We start from the raw sequence: 12,435 nt of genomic DNA, 5'->3' as shown, positions 1-12,435 counted from the left end.
AAAAATCATTATTCGTGGAAACCTATTGGTTAAAACTTTGATTTTCGGATTATCGAAAGCAGCAATTTCTTCAACCGGCTCGGGACCATTCTCAAATGGCTTTACGACATATTTACTACATTTACCTCTTTGATACTGGGTAAAAAAGCATTACCCCTTGAAACTATAACAGGTATAAAATCGTTATTGATTTTTGGACTTGCGGTTTTGTAGGCAGGATGTCTCAAGTTGTTATTGTTTAAATTGGAAAAATTGGTTTTCGTGGTTTGAGTTATAAATTGATACAAGAGAAATGAGAAATGAAACTTTCTTTGTTTTTTACCACTTTTATTGGTAACTAATTTCACTGCAGGTTCGGCTGATAAGGACACTTTAAAACTATTACAATAAACTTTATGGAACTGAAATAATGTTAGTTACAAATAAAAGTGGTAAAAAACATATAAAGTTTCATTTCTCATTTTTCAGGATGGCATTACTACCACGTAGTAACGGCTACATCCATCAATTCAATTGATACAGAGTTACCTACAAAATCGAAAGCAAACTGTGTTAAAATAAGGCACGATATTAGTCCAGAAAAAATATTGAATTATGGAGTTCCACTAGTTCAGGGCCCGTATTGTTCGACATACTTCTTAACGATATTTTCAATTAAAAAACGAATGGTTTTATGCACAGCTTTGCAGACGACACTGTCATATAGTATAATCAACAAGTTCAAAAACATGAAAAATAGAGATAAAGGTTCTAAAAATATGAGCGATAGCTCATTCGATTCGGAATCACCTCTAGAAAAATATTTTTGAAGGATTTTGGTCCAGGTAAAAAATTGCAATTGTTATTAACAAAATTAGATTTAAAAAAAATGTTATTTAGTTTTTCGTTAATAACTCAAAAAATATTAATATTTGAGCAATTTTGAAAAAAGCTCGTTAAAGAGGAGGAAATTTGCGATAAAAAAGTCCCGACTCCCGAAACTCTATCTCCATTATATATAATTTTAATTTGACGTTGAAAATAGGGTTCCGCGCGGCTGTTACGGTATGCGCACGCTGCCACTGAAGAGAGTTTATCAAATAATTTTTTTATAACATCAAATGTCATTTTGAAAATTTAAAAAAAATCTAGTATCTTATTAACACTTGAATAAATCGAGCCCCGTAGAAAAAAAAATGTTATCACTATTTTTCAAAATGTTATTCAATTGTTAACTAACACATTTTTTCCCAATCTCCGTTGGCATAAATAATGGGATAAAAGGTATAAATGATTGGCCTTTAATTGTTAAACTTCGTGGAGCCCTTTTGTTATATATACTCCATACGATCCTGCGATAAAAGTTCATAAAAATTTATTAATTATGCTTTTTTATTACTATTGCAAAATGAAATATCTGAAAATTGTTGATAAACTTTTTTTTTCAATTGATATTTAGCTATGTCTGTTTTCACATTAAACAACGGCAGTTACTAACATAGCATATGAATTTTTTACGTGATTTGTTTATTAAATTGTTTTAAACAAATAGAGAAATTCAATATTTTTGAAAATTTTTTTTGCTATTTTGTTGTCTAGAGATAATTATGATTTAAAAAAAAATGTTTTTCTTAATTTTAATTTTTGATTGTTTAAAATTGATTTTTTTATATTTCGATTGTTTAAGTAATTAGGTAGTTAAGAAATAATTTTGCCTTTAAAAATCATAATTTACATTTTTAAATAGCTTGGCAATTTTTTTTATATTTATTATTTAATTGTTTATCAGTATAACAATTTGTTATAAACACATATTGACCAAAGTTATATTTTGTTCTGAAACAGAAAAAAATTATAATAACAGCTATATATAAGAAAGTGACATAAAAAATGTTTCATTTATTATAATTTTATAATTGAATTAATTATAAAATGTTTCATTTATTATAATTTTATAATTGAATATATTTTATATATAGCTGTTTTTATAATTTTTTTCTGCTTCAGAAAAAAATATAACGTTGGTCAATATTTGTTTATAACAAATTTTTGAAATAATAAACAATTGAATAATGAATAAAAAACATTTTTTCTGCCAAACTATTTAAAAGTGTAAATTATGATTTTTAAAAGCAAAATTATTCATTAACTAAATATTTAAACAATCGAGATATAAAAAAATCGATTTCAAACAATTAAAAATTAAAATTCAGTTTTTTTTTTAAATCATAATTATCTCTAGACAACAAAATAGCAAAAAAATTTTTTCAAAAATATTGAATTTCTTTATTTGTTTAAAACAATTTAATAAACAAATTACGTAAAAAATGCATATCCTATGTTAATAACTGCCATAGTTTAATGTGAAAACAGACATAGCTAAATATCAATTGAAAAAAAAATTATCAACAATTTTTAGATATTTCATTTTGCAATAGTTATAAAAAAATCATAATTAACAAATTAATAAATTTTTATGAACTTTTATCGCAGGATCGTATGAAGTATATGTATATATCAAAAGGGCTCCACGAAGAACATTTGAAGGCCAATTATTTATACCTTTTATCCCATTATTTATGCCAACGGAGATTGGGAAAAAATTTGTTAGTTAACAATTGAATAACTTTTTGAAAAATGGTGATAAAACTTTTTTTTCTACGGGACTCGATTCATTCAAGTGTTAAGAATATACTAGATTTTTTCAAATTTCTAAAATGACTTTTTATGTCATAAAAAAAATATTTCTTTTGATAAACTCTCTTTAGCGGCAGCGCGCGCATGCCGTAACAGCCGCGCGAAACCCTATTTTCAATGTCAAATTAAAATTATAAATAATGGGGATAGGGTTTCGGGAGTCGGGATTTTTTATTGCAAATTTCCTCATTTTTACCGAGCTTTTTTCAAAATTGCTTAAATATTAATATTTTTTGAGTTATTAACGAAAAACTAAATACCATTTTTTTAATCTAATTTTGTTAATAACAATTACAATTTTTTACCTGCACCAAAATCCTTCAAAAACATTTTTCTAGAGGTGATTCCGAATCGAATGAGCTATCCCTCATATTTTTAGGACCTTTATCTCTATTTTTCATGATTTTGAACTTGTATATTAGACTAATGTTTTATAAATCAAAACAATGTCCGTATAAGATGGTTTGTGAAAAATCGCAAAAGCATATTTATTATGATCATGATCACCGCCTTCTAGAGTGAAAGTCTCACACAATAAAGTGTTTTTTGAATACGTTATGAATTTTCATCAAGTATCGGCTATTTGCTCTTTCTGTTCCAAACTTTCAATAAATATCGTAGACATACCGAGTCTCATTTCCGACAAAGGAAATGTGATTATGGGCCTTCCAAGCAGTTCAATAGTCCAGTCATCATAGTAAGTACCTCTGAATTTGAGATAACCAGCTATTAACTCGTATAAACTTGTATTTCGACAACCTGAAAGTTGTCTCAAAACCTATAAATGGTAGAGCGTACGCGACCATCATAATTCAAGGTCAAAGGTAACAAAAATATATTTTTTTGCAAATATAATAATAATGATAATAATAAATGCTTTCATTGAAAGTTACTCAGTACAAGAGATACTAACCTAACCTAACAAATGGCAGAATTCACCATCTGCACATGATGAATCAAGGTAGATAATGCTTTTCCATTCATGGATATCTCACGAATACTTTCACCATCCCGTGGGTTGGGCCCCAAGTGGCGGATAGGGGAACGGCCAGGGGACTGGGGGTCCTGTCCGGGAAGCCATTGTGGCCTTACGGACGAGGTCGCCGGACTCCTGGTCAATGGCAGAAATAAGTAGAGTGAAGGAAACTAAAACTCCCCAAAAGCCTTTGCGAAGCATGTCACCGTGGACCAGCCTACCCAAGCTAGGGTGTAAGGAATCGTGCCGACAACTGAATGACCGCAGGGCGGCTACGAACGATCCCCTTGTGGAACCGGGCAAAACCTCACTGTAATCAGCCTTCCTCTGGTAATGCGGGCTCTTCCAGAGGTGACCGTCTCTTCCCCTGCTACTCATGGAAACACATATGAATGAAACAAAAACAGACACAACAAAAACCATTCCAGAGACTGGACAGAAGTACTCACCTCAATCTATGGTGGTGGCTGGGGATGAACAGAAATGTCCACCTCAAACTACCGCTCAGAATGAGGCTGGACATGGTAGATCACCTAGTAATGTAATACGAAAGCCAAGGCGTAAGCTCATTTGCGTCGCCGAGGCCAAAAGGATAAAGAGAGCGATAGAGGCAGGAGTGGCAGCAACTATAAGTGCACTCTTCTCCTCCCCCACTCAACCTTCAACAGCAAGGGTACTTCCTGCGGCGGGCGCCAAGAGCTCCGCTTTGAATAAAGGCAAGGAACTGGCTGCCCCTGCAGGAAAGCTCCCTCACTTGAGCACCTCCACGGAGGGAACCCCAAGAAGTTTGAAGAAGCCGCGCAACGACAGTAATGTCGCTGCACCTCAATGTTGCCAAAGAGAGTGTGTGTTCGGCGAGTATTGGCCTACACCTGCCGATATAAAGGAGTGACCTGTCCACCTTCCTGGAAAAGACAGGATGGACGATGACCTAGGAGGACAACTCCTCGGGAGGATGTACAATGGGCCACATGTGGGCTAAGTGCTATGGGCCTTTACTCACCCTTCCTACTCCTACGCTGGTGTTCCCCAGGGATCTATATTGTCTCCAACCCTCTTTTTATTGTATATCAACGGCTTATTGGAATAAACCAAGAATCCAATATATTGCTTTGCTGACGACATCACACTTTTCTCGTCATTTCATTTGGATTCAAGCAGGAAGATCTATAAGTGATTTCGAGTTGGGGTGAAAGTAATCAGGTTCAATTCAATGCCACGAAAACCCAGGCATCGGTTTTCTCCAAAAAATAGATGTCTCCTAACTGGATATAACGATTTCAGGTCAGACAATTCCACTTTCTGATTCGATAAATTTGTTGGGAGTTAAAATAGACACCAATATGTCTTGGCACAATCATGTCGATGGAATTGCAAAATCCGCTGTAGTGCTTGTGTTTCATCTTTAAAAAAATTGGAATTTAATACTCTACAATATTGGTTATACAGAGCGGGCCATCGAAAACTTGACATGGAGGTTTTGGGTACTAATCTTGCAAGTCCTAAAAAACGCTCAGACAGGTCGATTTTTATTGGGAGGGAGACAGTTTTTTTAACCATTCACAGCGTCGTCACTTCAACCCCGGAACAGGGGGGTGAACAACCCCTGGAATTTTAATAGGGAACTGGGGGCGAGTCGCATATCGTTTGAAAAATCTTGAAATTCTGTAAACAACAGTGTACATTTTTTAATTTTTTAAATTTTTTAATTTGGACAAACCATATTAAATTCAGAGTTGAAGTTACTTACTTTATTCTCATGTTAGCATATGCTCCAAATGGGCACCTCCAGCTTCCATGCAATACTAGAGATTCTGCTGGAAACGTTCTCAAACATTGAGGAGCATTTGTGATTTGTTGCCGTAAATCTTCGAATGATGCAGAAGGAGTACAGTAAATTCTGCTTTTCAAATGACTCCACAGAAATAAATCTAACGGCGAATAGTCTGGTGATCGTGGTGACCGTTCGATAGTGCCCCGCCTCCCAATCCAGTGATCCGAAAAGTTTGATCTAAATACTGCCGAACAGGCAGAGCATAGTACGGAGGAGCCCCATCTTGTTGAAATATTAACAGATCCTCCCGATCACAACACAACAAAAAAATATTTTTTGAATGTTTCCTACACTAAATTAGTCAATTTCTACTAATTTTGGGGTGATAAAAACGAAAATAACAATGAAAAATTTTTATTAGCTCTGGTTTTTGAGATACACAATACTTAATCTTAAAGAGTAGTTAAACTATACGTGAAAAGTGAAAGTACATAAAACAATATTGTTATGTTTCTTTTAGAATATTTTAAATACAAAATTAATAAAAAAAACATTATTCTTAGTGTTTTGACAAATAAAAGAAGTTTGTACCACCAAATTTCAATTAAGTCCATCCGATTCATTGTAAGATCGCTGTCGTTTAGCTTGTCTTTTATAAAACACTTCTGGAGCATCCCTACACACAGACCAGCAGTAGTCTGCAAGCATTGCTTCATTCCAACGGCCCTGCTATCTCTGTTCCATTAAGGCAATGTCTTGATGGAATCTTTCTCCATGTTCGTCACTCACAGCTCCACAGTTTTGTGGGAAGAAATTAAGATGAGAGTGAAGAAAATGAATTTTTAAGGACATGTTGCATCCAAGTTGGTGGTAAGCTTGAAGAAGCTCTTTAACCAATGCTGTGAAGTTATCATCTCTTTTGTTACCTTAAAACCCATGTACAACACCCTTAAAGGCTTCCCAGACTCTTTTTTCATTTCCTGTTAAAATCATGTCAAAAGCAGGATCACTTACGATTTCACGGATTTGAGGCCCAATAAAGATGCCTTCCTTGACTTTAGCATCACTCAACCTGGGAAACTTTGCTCTCAAGTACTTAAAAGCTTGTCCTTTCTGGTCCATGGCCTTCACAAAGTTTTTCATTAGTCCCAACTTAATATGTAATGGGGGAAGGAGAACATCCTTAGGATCTACAAGAGGCTCGTAAACTACATTTTTCTCATTAGGGTTTAGGTCTCGTGTAGGCCAGTTCATTTTTTTATAGTGAGATTTTCTATCCCGACTGTCCCACAGACACAAAAAACAACAGTACTTGGTGAACCCTAATTGCATTCCTAGGAGTATAGCAATGACTTTCAGATCACCACAGATGTGCCACTTGTGTTATTCATATTTGATTGATTGGAGAAGTGTTTTCATATTTATATACGTTTCCTTCATGTGAACTGCATGACCTATAGGAATAGAGGGTAGCTGATTTCCATTATGCAGAAGTACAGCTTCTAAGCTTAGTTTTGAAGAGTCTATAAACAGTCTCCATTCAGATGGAGTGTGATCCAAATTCAAGCAGTCCATCAAACCATTAACATCAGAACAAACTACGAGGTTTTCTTTTTTCTCAAAAAAGGAAGCAAATCTTTTTGACGCTGTCAGTACTGAGATATTTTCACATCATGTTTTAGAAGATTCCACTGTTGTAGTCTTGACCCTAACAGCTCAGCCTTTTCCTTAGACAAGCGAAGATCTCTTATAAGGTCACTCAACTCTGCTTGACTAATTCTGTGCGGATCACTAGACCTATCGCTTACCTCAAAATCAGGGTCATAGGATGTAGAAGGATGGGTTGCTCCTTCTAAACAGTCTTCATCACCTTCCTCTAAAATTTCATAGTTTTGGGGTGGAGAAGGGACTGGAAAATTGTCTGAGTGTGGTACAGGCCGAAGAGCAGATGGAAGATTAGGGTATTTAACCGTTCCTCTTTTCTTCATAGATAAACCTTGCTTAATGGGAGGAGTTAAGCAGAAATAACAGTCGTCTGTATGATTGGTAGGCTCACGCCAAACCATAGGTACTGCAAAAGCCATTGCCCGGTTTTTATTTTTCAGCCACTCTCGCAATATGACGGAACAAGAATTACAACATATATGTGGAGCCCATGATTTATCTTGGTCCCCAACTTTCACACCAAAATAATGTTCATAGGCTGTTTTAACGATAGATGTCATTTTACGTTTCTGAGCCTTAAATGTTATTTCACCACATATATAGCAAAAGCTATCGACAGAATTCACACACTTTCGAGGCATTTCAGATCAGCACTTAAATTAATTTAAAAATCAACTTCACACGATAATTTCAATAGCAACCACGTGCGTACAATTGACAAACTCACATAGGTTATGTTTACTACTTAAGAACAGCTGATGAGAGGGGTGTTATGTAAACAAACATGTGTACCAACTATTGGTGATGAAATATTTCATTTGTTGAAAACTCAATATACATATATATAATATAATGATACTATATCTTGAAAACAAGAGCTAATATATAATTTTTATGGTCACTTTCGGTTTTAACACGTGGAAATACATTAAAATCATCTAATTTCAACCCCGAAACAAAAACTTTGTTGTGTTGTGATTGTGGTCATTTTTAATAATATCAGTGAGAAGGGGATTAATAGTATCTTCCAGAAGCTCCAGATACATTTGTCCGGTTAAATTGCCTTCTAAAAACAATGGGCCAAGAATACGGTCAACAAAAATTCCAGCCCATACATTTAATTTTTGTGGACGTTGAGTATGCACTTCATGAAAAATGTGACGATTTGAATCAGCCCCATGGCGACAATTATGGCGATTAACTGTGCCATTTAGAAAAAAAGAACATTCATCTCTGAAGCGAATGTTGAAAACAAAATGTGGATTTTCCACCACTTGTTCACTAACCAACTCGCAAAATTGCAAGCGTCGATCGAAATCATTCTCATTCAGATCTTGCGTTAATTTAATCGTGTAAGGATGCATTCTGTGGGTTTTTAAAATACGCCGAATGCTAGTTCGTGACACCCCGGAAACAAATGCTAACTTTCTTGTGCTCAAAGTATGGTCAAGCTCAACATGGCCCAGAATTGCCACTCGTGTCGCCTCATTTATTACTGGTGGTTCGATTTGCCGTTTTTAATTTTTTCCATAGTACAGTTTAATCACCTCAACCCTCTCTGCAGTTGTGTAAACCACTGTGTGTAAACCACGGCACTAGTAATAATGTAGATATCACTTTTGACATACAAATGAGAAATAGAAACAGCATTTTTCACGATTTCTCAATTGTAATAGTCCTCTTATCATAGAATAACTAAAAATTAAAAAAAAAGTAGCGTGAGAAACAAATGAAAGAGTTCCAAATACATTCCAACTGAGCAGTGGCGTACAACAATTTGTTGTTATTAACAATATTGAAAATGTTAATTATCGGAAAGAACTCTTTCAAATACGTCCAAATTTTAAAAAAATGTACACTGTTGTTTAGAGAATTCCAAGATCTTTCAAACGATGTGCGACTCGCCCCCTATTTCCTATTGAAATTCCAAGGGTTGTTCACCCCTCTGCTCCGGGGTTGAAGTGACGACACTGTAAATGGGGAAAAAACTGTCCCCCTCCCAATAAGAATCGACCTGTCTGAGTGTTTTTTCGGATTTGCAAGATTAGTACCCAAAACCTCCGTCTCAGGTTTTCGATGGCCCACCCTGTATATACAAATAGCAAAAAACTCATAGGAAACGAGATATTTGCAATAATCGAATCTTGTACCTCTGATCTTAGATTTTGATAGTCGTAGGTTTTGAGACAACATTTAGGATATTAAAATACACGTTTATACGAGTTTATACAAGTTTGACATACAAGATGGCCGACAATGAAGATGTATTGTCGGACAGCTCTGAAAAAGCGGAGATTGAACACTTTATGAAGTGCTGTGAGAACAAAAAATGTGGAGTAAAAGTTTGTATAAACTGTTTCGCGATTTATCATAAAAGTTGTGCGAAAAGAAACCAACAATTGAAGCTATTATCGGAAAACAAAGTGATATGCTGTGAAAAAACCGAGAACATACAAAATCAAAAGCGAAGCAACGAGAGTGAAAAAGAAATGCTGCTGCTAGAAATCAGGTATTTGAAAGAATTACTAGAAGAAACAAGAGACAAAAACAATATATTGATCAATAACAGTTTATTGCTAGATAAAGTGGTGATATTAGAAAAAAATAATAGAAGAAATCATATCATAAACCAGAGGAGAGTAATAAAGGCGCAAAAAACGTAAACATAAACAATTCGCATGCCGGACAAGGAACGTCACATGAAAGTAACCCAGATACAGAAAGCTGGAATAAAATAAACTCAACATCAATGAAAAGTCCTAATGTCCAACGAAGTGATTTAGTACCTCGCGAGCAGATGGCGAACTTGAAAAAAATACCACAAAAGCCAACCTATGGACATATTGCCGCCAAAACAAGCGTAAACAATAACAATCCAAACAGTGGACCCATAACCTATAATAATCCAAACGACAACAATGATAATTTCGTGGAAGTGAAATATCGAAAACGAAACAAACAAAATAGAGTATACAAAAAGAATATTGGCACAGGTCCTAGCGATGATATTTCCGAGTTCTCAGGACCAGAGCGAAAAGTATGGGTTTATTTATACAGAGTGAAGAAGGCTGCGACAGAAGAAAAGATAAAAGAGACTATATTACCAATAAACCAGGTTATAATGATGAAGTAAATATGAAAGGGATCCCAACCGCAGAAGATCGACTACGAAGATATGTAGTTACAGCACCACTATCGAAAAAGGATGAAATGTACAAACCGGACTTCTGGCCAAGCGGAGTAGGTATTAGAAGATTTGATTTCACAAAACACAAAGATTTTCTGAACCAAGTAGGTGGAGAGCAATGATCTGTTGGATCTGGAACCGTATGATTCAAAAGAATATTTTAAAGTGAATCACTAAAATTATTGTTTTTTATTTTGGACGTTTTTTCTTTCAATGTTTGTATGTACCATTGTTGTATACATAAATGTTTATATGAAATAAAGAATTTTTTTTTTCACCGTAGTGTGCGCTGGTCAGGCCCTATCCCCCGAAGCCCCGACACATTCGGGAGGGCGCGCCAGCATAATCAACCAATAACCACTCCCCACACCGTGGGGTAAGTGATCATTGGGTCCGAGAATCATGTGCCCTGAGCAAACGCAGTGAGCCAAGAATGACAGCCTTCTGCATCTGTGCGGCTAAGATTTCTGCCTTAGTGCGGCAAGCCGGTATGATTTTTAGATTCGAGAGTAGAGAAGACATCATTCCGCCAAGGACTCCAACAATCAGAACGACCATCTTGACAGAGTGATCTGGATAGAGTCTGCGGAGTTCGAAGAGAAAATCTCGATATTTTATCCGTTTTTCCTCCTCTTTTCTGACGATTTTCGTCTCGCCAGGAGCTGAAAACTCCACGACAAATATCGTTTTGGTCTGGTGGTCGAGAAGGACTACATCAGGCTTATTAGCTTGTATGAGCCTGAGGGTGGGGAACGAATAGTTCCAATAAATTCGGCACTTCTCGTTCCCCACAACGGATTCAATATCCCCCGGAGCGTAGGGCAACACCGGTGTCTCGTCAATACCGTAAGAGTGCCGTAGATGGTAATATAGCACTCTTAGGGCCGCGTTATGTCGATGGATATAGGCCGAGACCGCATATGCTGGACATGCTGATAGCAAGTGCATTAGGGTCTCGGGCGCCTCGCGGCAGGCCCTGCACCTTGTGTCAGGAACCTCTATACCCATCACGCGACTGCGGTAGACTAAGGTGTTGAAGACACCATCCTGGCAAGCCATGATGAACCCCTCAGTTTCCGACTTCAGCCCACTCGACCTGAGAAAAGCGAACGTCAGGCGCTTTGATAAGCCAAGGTCTTCAATGTTATTGAAGAAGACCCCATGCATTGGCTTATCCCTGTGTCTCCGCAGAAGTAAGGTGATCTCTGCGGCTTTTATCTGAGCTTTTTGCTGAACGGGTTCCAACTCGGTGACAGAGATGTAGTCACCTCGTTCAGAGTCGAAAACTATACCGAGTTCATCAGCTGCTCGAGCAGCTGCCCTAAGGAGAAATGCTCCAATTCCTGCTCTCTCATGGTCACGGACCATGCACAGAAGGGGATCCGAACTCCTGACGACTTTACAGGCTGTATCCAGTACCATTCTGTCATGTAGACACTCCAAACTCAAAAGTCCACGACCTCCCTGTTGTCGGGGGAAGTATAACCATGGAACGGACGATTTGGGATGCAAACTCCTATAGAGATGCATCATTTTTCGGGTCCTTACGTCGAGTTGATACAGCTCCTCCCGAGTCCACTTCACTCCTCCAAACGAGTAGAGTAAGATTGGAACGGCAAGCATATTTGTTGCACCTACTTTGTTCTTCCCCGACAGTTCCGATGACCAGATCTGTCAAAGTTTGTGCTGATACTTGCCGCGGAGAGAGTTTTTCACTGCAGTTACCTCTTGTGAGTGGCGTTGTTCCACCCCGAGGTAAGTATACGTCTCTCCGGCATCCAGATGGTGTAGGATGCTTCCAACTACGAGCTGCACATCCTCTCCGTAGTCCCCGCATCGTCCTCTTTTGAGATGAACCATTGCACATTTGTCTATCCCGAATTTCATACCGATAGCATGCGTGTACTCTTCCACCACCCTGATGGAGGACTGATGGAGATCCTTCTCTCCAGAGGCATAAAGTTTAAGATCATCCATATAAAACAGATGGGTGACCTTGTGCCTCCGGTTTCCGGGGGTGCCACAGTTATACCCTCGAGTCTTTCTGAGCGCAACGGATAATGGCAATAGTGAGATGCAGAATAGAAGGGGGCTGAGGGAATCACCCTGAAATACACCCCTTCTGAAAGTGACCCACCTTGTTTGAACTCTTGCTTG

At 37.1% G+C, this 12,435-nt stretch overlaps 1 protein-coding gene across 5 annotated transcripts in view; it reads right to left on the bottom strand.

Moving 5' to 3' along the window:
* The window catches only part of Mical (Molecule interacting with CasL), a 169,710-nt gene that overhangs the window by 121,106 nt on the left and 36,169 nt on the right, over positions 1 to 12,435 (bottom strand). The window lies entirely within an intron of this gene.

The sequence above is a fragment of the Leptinotarsa decemlineata genome, unplaced genomic scaffold (assembly GCF_025532065.1).
Source record: "Leptinotarsa decemlineata unplaced genomic scaffold, Ldec_3_MD MMD2_P_RNA_scaffold_2, whole genome shotgun sequence".
Lineage (NCBI taxonomy): Eukaryota > Metazoa > Arthropoda > Insecta > Coleoptera > Chrysomelidae > Leptinotarsa > Leptinotarsa decemlineata.
The sequence above is the reverse complement of the archived record's forward strand: the minus strand, read 5'-3'. Positions and strand labels throughout refer to the sequence as shown.